Here is a 10645-nt window from a genome sequence, read left to right on the forward strand (position 1 = left end):
TAGGTTCTTGGCATTCATCACTTTGAATATTTCCTGCCACTCCCTTCTGGCCTACAAAGTTTCTGTTGAGAAATCAGCTGACAGTCGTATGGGTACTCCCTTGTAGGTAACTGACTGTCTTTCTCTTGCTGCTTTTAAGATTCTCTCTTTGTCTTTTGCTCTTGGCATTTTAATGATGATGTGTCTTGGTGTGGTCTTCTTTGGATTCCTTTTGTTTGGGGTTCTCTGCACTTCCTGGACTTGTAAGTCTATTTCTTTCACCAGGTGGGGGAAGTTTTCTGTCATTATTTCTTCAACTAGGTTTTCAATATCTTGCTGTCTCTCATCTTCTGGCACCCCTATAATTCTGATATTGGTGCACTTGAAGCTGTCCCAGAGGCTTCTTACACTATCTTCGTATTTTCGGATTCTTTTTTCATTTTGCTTTTCCGGTTGGGCGTTTTTTGCTTCTTCGTATTTCAAATCTTTGACTTGATTCTTGCGATCCTCTAGTCTGCTGCTGGAACTCTGTATAATATTCTTTATTTCAGTCAGTGTATGCTTAATTTCTAGTTGGTCCTTTTTCATAACCTTGAGGGTCTCTCTAGATTTCTTGAGGGTCTCACAACATTTATCGGCGGTCTCACCAGTCTTTTTGAGGGTCTTACTAAATTTATTGGCGGTTTCTAGAAAGTTCTTGAAAAACCTTAAAAGTGTGGTTTTGAACTCTATATCCAGTCGTTTGCTTTCCTCCATTTCTGTCATTTGTGACCTGTTTCTTTGTCTCTGCTTTTTTAATGCTTCCCTGTGTTGGTAGAGTGGCTTTGTGTGCTACGTGTCCTATAGGGCCAGTGGCTCAGCCTCCCCAATTACTGGAGGTGGACACTCTTGATGCACCCCTTTGTGGGCTTTGTTGTAGTTAAGCCTTGATTGTTGTAGGTATCACTGGGAGGAATTGACCTCTAGGCCAATTGGCTGTGAGAATCAGCTGTGTCTACGGTGGGAGAACTTCTGTGCTGAAGACACCCTTATGAGGAAAGACTTGCTTCAGTGGAGCTTTGGTGCTCACTGAGTCTGCACCCTGAGTGTGTCCCTTATGGATCTGAGGAGCTGTAATTGGATGGTCCCACTCTGACCACTGGGTACACTGGCTCTTGGATCTAAGGAGGTGCTAATTTAGCCTCTTCCTGAGGCTACCCAGCAGGAGCTACAAAGAGATCTGCAGATTCCCCTTCCTTGTTTGGGGTTTGGAGGTGCCCAAATGAGGCCCAGCTGTGAAGCAATGCAAGCTGCTGTGGGGCCTTGGGCCTTCTCTTGGAAGTTCTGGGTCTGTCTGGCCCAGCTGCAGTTTGTTAGGTAATTTTCAGATTGCAAAGGGCCAGGGCATTCATATGCAAAAGCCTCTGCTGCAGCTTGGGTGGGGCAGGGTCTCAGGGGATCAACAGGGCGGAGCAAGCAGCTATGGCTGATTCTCAGCCCTGCCCTAAGGGGCCCCGTGTCTCATTCTCCCGGTAATTGCTGCAAGCATCTTTGAGAGAAAGCCACCCTCAAGTTTTTCTGAGTTCTGCCCGCTGCCAGACAGTCCAGTTTCTCCCCGTATGAGTCTAGGTCCCCAGAGACTCACCCGGAACTGGAGTTCAGAGCAGTTGGGGACTTGTGACTCCCTACCGATTCAAAAAGACAGCCGCGTCCTCAGTCGCCAGCCCTTTCCATGTGCGGCTCCGTACCTCTGCACTTCCGCACGTCCTCTGAGTCTCAGTGTGCTTTTCTCTTTCCTTCTAGTTGTAGAATTTCCACTTAGCCAGCCTTTCTGTAGTTCTGGATGATGTCCGTTTTGTCTTTTAGTTGTATTTTTGAATTTGTTGTGGGAGGCCGCAATTTCCGGTGTTTACCTATGCCACCATCTTGGTTTTTTCCTAGTTGTATTTTTGATGTGGTTGTGTGAGGCAGCATGTACAAGTGTGTACCTATGCGGCCATCTTGGTTCCTCCTCTACCACTGACTTATATAACAGTGTATTTGTGTAGCACAGCCAAGAGAGATGTACACATTCATCAGTGGTTATCATCAAGGTGTAAATATGCACACATCTTTATATCTGTATAATTCCTTTCTTGACCTTCTTTCTGCCCCTCAGCTGCCAACCCAATGAACAAGTCCTGATACATACTAGTACTGTATACATATATCTCAAAAGTGGCTTAACAATTCCATGTCTAAGGTGCTTATTTTCTATTAATTATAATAAAGACTCTGCTCTAGAGGTAGATTAACAAAAGTCCTTCCTATAAACTAATAAAAGGACATTTATAAAGGGGTTATTTTACTACCTCTGCTTTGAATACACTATGGGCACTTAGAACTTGTTTTTAAATAGACACCAATGTTAACTAAAATGCCCACTTAGAATAGTCTGAATTTGTTTAAAAACTTATGGTCATAGACCCACCCCTTCACGCCCCTTGTGACAGTCAGTATACTGTTCCAAGAGATGAAGTTGAAAAAATTCATCCTCGAAAGGTAATCATGCCTAGTGAATTAACAGGAAAAAATTACTAAGGTTTTTTTTAAACCTTTTAACACAGGTTGTGCAATTTAAATATCTAAAAAGACTAGATGTTTCAGATAAAGACCTAAGATAAGGACCACAGTAGCATGAAACAAACTTCATGCATGTCATATAACAAAAGCTGAATCCTGAAAGTGTCTTCTAGGTAGGACCATTCTGGCCTAGAACCCTTCTGTCTGCTATCAACCAGTGGACACCTGGGCAATGCCTAGAGAGGATTTTAACAATGTCTACAAGTCATTTTTTAGAAAAGCCTTTCCTATGAATTTTAACACAAAATGTACAAAATAGCTTACTAACTCTACTTTTGTCAAGCACTGGCAAAATCTTTAGCATCTAGACATACTAGAAGCTATAAAGTTAGAACTCACTTGTCCATGATATACATTTTATGCACAGCAAAAAAACCACCCCAACTGCCACAGTCTTTCTGCAGCAAGGATTCAGGAATCTGGAGACATAAATGGATAGAGACTAGACAAGAAATATAAATTTGGAAGGCATGGGGAACCAGGTGGAAACCAGCTCTCTAGTGAAGTGGCTCCCAGAATCTTCAGACCCACAGCCTTTTAATCACATTTTGCCCTTTAGCAAAACAGATATACATATCAAGGTAAGGTTGGGTAAACAATAAAGGACTATCAGGTTAGGGGAATTGCCCTCAGCTGTTTGGCAGCAGGTAATAATATGCAGATCTTCAGCCCTGCTGAAGCCCCAAGGTCCATCAGCCTTCTGATGAACTTCTTGCATAATTATGACCTGCTGGAATTTGCCTCCTTCACCCAACAGCCCAAAATGCACCCAACAACCCAAAATGACCTACGGGACAGCAGGTAATCTTGGCTCACTATAGTCACACTGGCATAGAACCCTGTGCACGTCCCTCTCACCCATCTTCTCTCAAACTAGGGCACAATGCAATGTGCCCTTTTAAAGAGGCCATTTAGCCATTCCATTTCCAAAAGAGAATTTTTTTTTTTGGATTTTAACAAAAAGACATTTACAAAATGTGTTACTTTACTACCTCTACTTGTAACATTTATTTGGTACTTTAGAACATCAGGAAAGATTAGATATGTCAAGAAAGTACTTGCTATGATCAAATAAATAGGTATTAGTGAAGAATAAAATGTGCACCCAGAACAATGGTTGTAATATGAAAACGTCTTCTAAATATGACAAATCTAACATAAAACCCTTCTTCTTTTTAAAAATTATCTTTATTGTTGAAAGTATTACAGATGCCCCATTTTTGCCCCTTTAACCCCCTTCACCCCACATTCACCCTAGAACCCTTCTTCTGAACTTGAATTTAGGTGTAGCCTAAATTTGGGGGTTTTCACAAATCACCTAGAACTCATTCATGAACCTAGAGGATCACAAAATCTGGATTAAGAATCCCTCTACTAATGACTTTTTAAAAAAAACACCTGTTGAAGTATTTTTCTCTTTTCTTTTAAAAAAAATATGTTTTTATTGGAGAGAGAGAGAGAGAAACATCAATGATGAGAGAAAAATCATTTATTGGTTGCCTCCTGCACTATCCCCCCCGCCCCCCCGCACTGGGGATCGAGCCTGCAACCTAGGCATGTGCCCTGGCCGGGAATCAAACTGTGACCTTCTGGTTCATAGGTTGATGCTCAACCACTGAGCCACACTGGCTGGGCTCTACTAACGATTTTTATGTGCTTCTCACTGACCCCATAATTGATTCACTAAAGGAGAGAAGGCCTTTAGTTAACTCTTTTAATGCTTTCCAAGTGGGGCTCTGCTTCGGAGAAGTGCATTTCCAGTTATTGAACTGCTATTAGCCCTGCATCTCCTCCAGGGAGAGGAAAGTGTTTGACTCCCAAGGTTCCTGGCATTTTTGAAAGAACTCCAAGTCACAGCCAGCTTTACTTTGGCAAGTCATTCCTTCCCTTTCTTCCTTCTTCCCTTTCCCATGGAACCTATTCCTTCCATCTGTCTTTCAAATTCTGCTTTACGAATAGTAATTCAAGTTTTATTTTCTTCTTGAATGCACGCTCTCTGGAAAAGAGGCTTTTCACCAAGAATGTGGTGTCTGATCGCTATCTTGCCAGTGGGTTAAACAAAGATCTCCATGCTGGGCAAAATTTTTACAAACACACTCACACACGCCTGCTCTCCTCAAACTTGACTTAAACCAACAACATATTCATGAAAGTATAAGGGCTGAAAAAATTCTTTCCCAAACAATTGAGAAATAGCTGTGACATAATTTGATAAAACTATTCCTATTTTGCTTCTGTACCCCCCTGCTCCCCCCGGAATGCACTAATACAGATAGACAGAGGCCTCTATTCAGGTTATTTATCACCCAATGTTAACTAATCTGATGTTTGAAACACTGTTAGTAATTTATATGTGCTGAGAACTTTCACAAAGCGATGAGCATAAATATTAACTGCCCCCTGTCTGCAGAGTGACATATAAGAAACTAGGAATTGGAAACAGCCTAAGTGCCCATCAGCAGATGAATGGATTAGAAAACTGTGGTACATCTACACAATGGAATACTATGCTACTGTAAAAAAGAAGGAATTCTTACCATTTGCAACAGCATGGATGGAACTGGAGAGCATTATGCTAAGTGAAATAAGCCAGTCAATGAAAGAAAAATACCACATGATCTCACTCATTTATGGATAATAAAGACCATTATAAACTGATGAACAAAAAAATAGATACAGAGGCAGAGCAGCATCGAACAGACTGTCAAACTACAGCCGGAAGGCCGGGGAGGGTTGGGGGGCGGGTAAGAGATCAACTGAAGGACTTATATGCATGTATATAAGCATAACCAATGGACACAAGACACTGGGGGGTAGGGGAGGCCGGGGGAAGGTCAAGGGGGAAAAAATAAAAAAGGAGACACATGTAATACTCTTTGTAATACTTTAAGCAATAAAACAAAATTAAAAAAAAAGAAACTAGGAAGATCTTAGTTTTTCTTTCAATGTTTTCTTTAAGGGCATAGTGGATAATTACTCTCATCTGGGCTCCCTAATGCCACAAAAAATCAATAGGAAAGAGACATGCACACAATTAGCACTTAGAGTGTCACAGAGCCGGCCTGATGGGCAGGACCCAGTAAAGGTCTCAGATGGCACTTCTCCCGAGAACCATCAGTGGAGCTGAAAATGTCCAGAACATGCCCCCCACCAGAATCTCTGGGGGGTAGGGCTCATGTACCAGTAAATATTTTTCAAGTTGTCCAGGTATTCCAATATGCTGGCCAGATTGAGAACTACAGTTTGATGCAAATGTATAATTCATTAAATAGCTTTCAAGTGTCAGATGTTGTTATAGACTCAATGTTTTGTGCCCCCTCCCCAATTTCATCTGTTGAAATCCTGATCCCCAAAGTGATGGTATTAGGAGGTGGGGCCTTTGCGGGGTGATGAAGTTATGAGCGTGCAGCCCTGGTGAATGGGATTAGCGCCCTTATAAAAGAGACCCCAGAGAGCTCCCTCACCCCTCCCACCATGTGAGGGCACAGCAAAAACGTAGTCTCATCTATGGAACAGGAAGTAGGCTCTCACCAGACATCAAATCTGGTCTTGGACTTCTAGCTTCCAAGTGAGAAATAAACGTCTATTGTTTAAGCCCCCTCAGTCTGTGGTATAGCAGCCCAAAAGACTCAGACAAATACAGATACAGAGCATAGAAAGATGGAGAAATTGTACCAGCACTTGAAGGGGACACAGTCTGGGGGCTTCACAGTCAGTAATGGGAAGAGCTCTGTGCATTTGGTCCCTGACTCTCTCCTGTTTCTCATATGCTTGGGGACCACGTGACCTCCTTCTCTAAAAAACGGTTGTTGTGTGCTCAAACTTTGTTAGAAACATAAAACAACCAGGACTTCTGCATGCCACACAACAACCAGTGTACATTTCCATAGGGAATCTTGGCGGCTCTTACATTTTCCGTGCCACTGCTCTTCTGTATATATCAATATAACCAGTCAAGATTTGGAAGTGGCTACTTTAAAATCGTCGCGATCCATCCCTATACTGAACTCCTCAGAGGGCATTCATAACAGAGTAGTGTCTGACCACAAGCCCCATCATCCCTGCCAATAGCACATATTTTGAAGGATAGCTGGCATTTGCTGCTCTGATGCAAGGTGCTGAGTGCAGCCCAAGTAAGTCATCTACCAGCTGGACATCTGTTTCAGGAGCCAGCTGCTGCCTATTGAGGACAAGGGAGAGTGGAATCGATGGGACCCATAATTATCCAGGAGTACCGTAAGCATCGTGTATGCCTGGTCTGGAAGATGAAGCAGAGGGGCCGGGCAGAGGCTCCTGGTGGGCACAGCTTGGGACAATAGCCCTGAATTACTGTGAATCAGGTACTTCTGTCTTTGCAGCTGAGGTACACTTTTGGTGTGATCTAAGGGTAACTACAAGGTAACAATTATAATATAGACTGCAAATAAGAGTCTCTTCATTATTTTAAAATTCTTGATAATGAAAACTTTGATTGAATTTGAAATCCTTTTGCCTTAGCACAAGAAATCTCCTTTACCACTATCCCCCTCTGTCAGTAATCTCCACCCACTGGACTTCTATCTTCTTTGGAACCTTCACACTAGCTTTTCCCTCTGCCTAGAATGCTTTCAGTTACTAGTGAAAGAGAAGGCAGAGGTATGTTTTTAGTGTATAAATTCAATTGTGGTTTAAAATAAGTATTTTAATTTTTCACCCACCTAAGTATGAATAAAATTTCTTGAGGATGGTGAAAAATAAAAAATAAAATAATTGCATGTTAATAATAATCAACAACTAACTGGTGCTCGTATTGGCAGCACGTGTACTAAAATTGAAATGATACAGAGAAGATCAGCATGGCTCCTGAGCAAGGATGACACACAGATTCATGAAGCGTTCTATATTTTTGTTGGGAGACTGGGTGAAAAAGGTGAAAGGATTGAAAATTACAGATTTGTGGTTACAAAACAGTCATGGGGATGTCAAGTACAGCACAGGAAATATAGGCAATAGTTTTGTAACAGTTATGTATGGTGCCTGCTGGGTACTGGAAATATCAGGAGGAACACTTTGTAAAGTATATGATTGCCTAACCACTATGCCGTACACTTGAAACTAATACAAAAGAATATTGAATATGAACTGTGATTGAAAAAAATTTTAAATAAAGAATGAGCTTTAATATTAAAAACATCAACAACTGGACAATGTTTTATGATTTTACAAAATACCTTCATATATCAGTAGTCCTCAATTAGAGGCAATGTCTCCTACCCCCACCCCACCCCACCAGAGGATAGATTCTCCAGAGCCAGGTCCCTAGAAGCAACCACAGGCAACAAAGCCCACACTGGCCTGTGCCACATTGGGCTTGAGGTCAAGGGGGATACTGGCCAAATTTAGGTCGCATAGCAAACCTGCCCTGCTGCTGGTTTGGTTCAGGTTGTAAATCCAGAGTCTGGAACCCAGAAACCTCCCTTGCTGTATGACTCAAGAAGTGTTGCATCTCTTTAAACCACAGTTTTCCCAACCATACAGCAGGAAGATTTTCTAATCTGTTTGTGTAAGTCAGGGTTCTCTAGAGAAACAGAGCCAATATGTATATATATATCTACATATGCATATACATACATACACATACGTAAATATATACAAACTGTAAGGGATATTTTATATACATACTAGAGGCCCAGTGCATGAATTCGTGCACTGGTGGGGTCTGGCTGGCCCGCCCCGATGGGGGCCCATTGGGCCGGGCCAGCAGGGAGGAGGGGTCGCGGGTGATTGGCCAGACTGGCCCTGCCCCAGGTCAGGGTGTTGGCCAGCCAGCTCCACCCCTGATTGGGGTGTTGGGGGTTGATTGGAGGCTGGGCTGGCTGGAAGTGGGGGGCTTATCAGGGCCTGGATCAGGCTAGTTGGCTGCTGCAGTGCGCATCATAGCCACTGGCTGTTCTGGTCGTTCCGCCATTCCGGTCCCTGGACTTTTATATATATAGATTAATTATAAGGTTTGGTTTGTGCCAGTTATGAAGGCTGAGAAGTTTCCAGATCTGCAAATGGCAAGCTGAAGACTCAGGGGAGCCAATGGTGTAGTTCCAATCTGAGTCCAAGTCCTTAAAACAGGAGAAGACTCATGTCCCAGCTGGGAGGCAATCAAGCAAGGGGAGAAAGTAGAGAGAGAGAGAGAGAGAACAGAAATTATCATTTACTCAGCCTTTTGCTCTGTTGTTCAGGCCTCCAGTAGATTGGATGAGGCTTACGCACAGAAGGGAGATGGAGCCATTTGCTTTACTCAGTCTATCCATTCAAATGGTAATCTCATCACTGCTATAGACTAAGTATTTGTGTCTCCCCAAATTCTTATGTTGAATCCTAATGCCCAATGCAATAATATTAGGAGGTGGGGCCTTTGGGAGGTGAGTAGCTTATGAGGGTGGAGCCCTCATGAATGAAATTAGTGCCCTTATGTAAAAGAGACCCTAGTGAGCCCCTTCTGCCATATGAAGTTACTCTAAAAGATAGCCATCTAAGAGCCAGAAAGCAGGCCCTCACTAGATACTGCCTCTACTGGCACCCTGATCTCGGACTTCCAGCTTCCAGAACTGTGAGAAATAAAAAGGTGCTCTGAATGTGAATCAGACAGTATAGTGAAGATACAAGGCCAAAATTTAGTGATGAAAATATTTCTAATTTTTGAATTGATGACTGTTGTGCAGGAGATATAATGTACACTTATATAGAAGAGTTTGTATTTGAATTTTGAAAAATTAGTTTTATAATATTCATGTTGTTTTGTTTATTTAAAAAGGCCTCTGTTTCATACACCTTAAATTATGCATTCTCTGAGTTCAAAGTTCTTAGATGAAATGTTATCTTTTTAAATTAAAAATAAGTGATTACCATAGTGTTCTGGCAAAAGCAGCACAGTGCTATGGATTTATGGAATACAGAAAAAAAATGTTCTTGCCAGATTGAAATAACTTGTGTGTTTTTTCATAGTGAAAAAGAACTTTATGATAGACTGTAATATTGTTCAAAGTAATAGCTGCTCCTTTCTGGGCAAGGACTGTAATTCCCACCCCATAATATCAGGTCATTGTATGTTTTCACTGTCCCCCTTTTACTCTGTCTGAAGAAAGGCAATGTCAGATAAAGGCTGCCGCAAGCTTGGGTTCTGGACATGGAGCTAAGCCTGCAACAGACATAATGTGAGCTGGAAATAAACTGTTGTTGTAGGCCATTGGGATTTTGAGGTTGTTTTCACTAAGCATGACCTAGCCTGCCCTGACCGTTAAATGACCTGAAATTTTCCCTAAGCTGTAACTTCTGTCCTCAGGGAGACCTCCAGCTTAAGAATTAAGATCAACTCAAAGGATAAGGTTGCTTTCCATTGCATTGAGGGTGCATAAAAGAAGGAAATGATAGTAGCCCAGACTTTGGGGAAGATAAAGCTGACTGGTTACTCACAGCAAATATGTGAGTGTGTGGCTTTGGACTTAGCCTGAGTTCAAATCCTGACTCTACCACTCACCTGCTAGGTAGCCTTAGGGAGTTACTCAATCTTTGTGAGAGTCTGTTTTCCCTTCCACAAACCTGGAATAAAAATATTTATATTATAGGATTATGTGAAGATTAAATTATATCATATATATATAAAGCACTTTAGCATAGCATTAAGAGCTCATCACTATGGGTTTACAAGATGCAGGAACTCAACAATGGTAGTTATTATTAACATTTGTGTATACACACAGAGAGACATTTAAATAATTTAGGCATTCAGCCTGAATGCTGTCAAAACATTCACAAAATAGAGAGAAATGTGATAACTTAAATCACTCACTAGTTAGCTTAACTATGCATCATAATTTTGCTCTAATTGCAATATGGCTAGATAGTGATTTAAAATGTTTGACAATTACTAACATTTGAGAAACCAAGTTTATTCAAAACTGTTTTTGGAAAGAGAATATGTTCATAAATGTAAAATTGCTAGAGTCATATTTAAACCAAGCCACCAAATAATTCCATCCAACTTTTAAAAACATCCCTCTCAGTGTATGGCTCTGAATGGAGTTAACAACAG

At 41.6% G+C, this 10645-nt stretch overlaps 1 non-coding gene across 1 annotated transcript; it reads left to right on the plus strand.

Moving 5' to 3' along the window:
- Positions 1 to 7360: 7360 nt before the first annotated feature.
- On the plus strand, positions 7361 to 7467 carry LOC138999905 (U6 spliceosomal RNA). Its single transcript, XR_011469474.1, has one exon. It is a non-coding gene; the product is annotated as a U6 spliceosomal RNA (small nuclear RNA).
- Positions 7468 to 10645: the final 3178 nt, after the last annotated feature.

Source organism: Myotis yumanensis, unplaced genomic scaffold (assembly GCF_028538775.1).
Source record: "Myotis yumanensis isolate MYYU_CA2020_CCGP unplaced genomic scaffold, mMyoYum1.0.hap1 SCAF_1, whole genome shotgun sequence".
In the NCBI taxonomy this organism is placed as follows: domain Eukaryota; kingdom Metazoa; phylum Chordata; class Mammalia; order Chiroptera; family Vespertilionidae; genus Myotis; species Myotis yumanensis.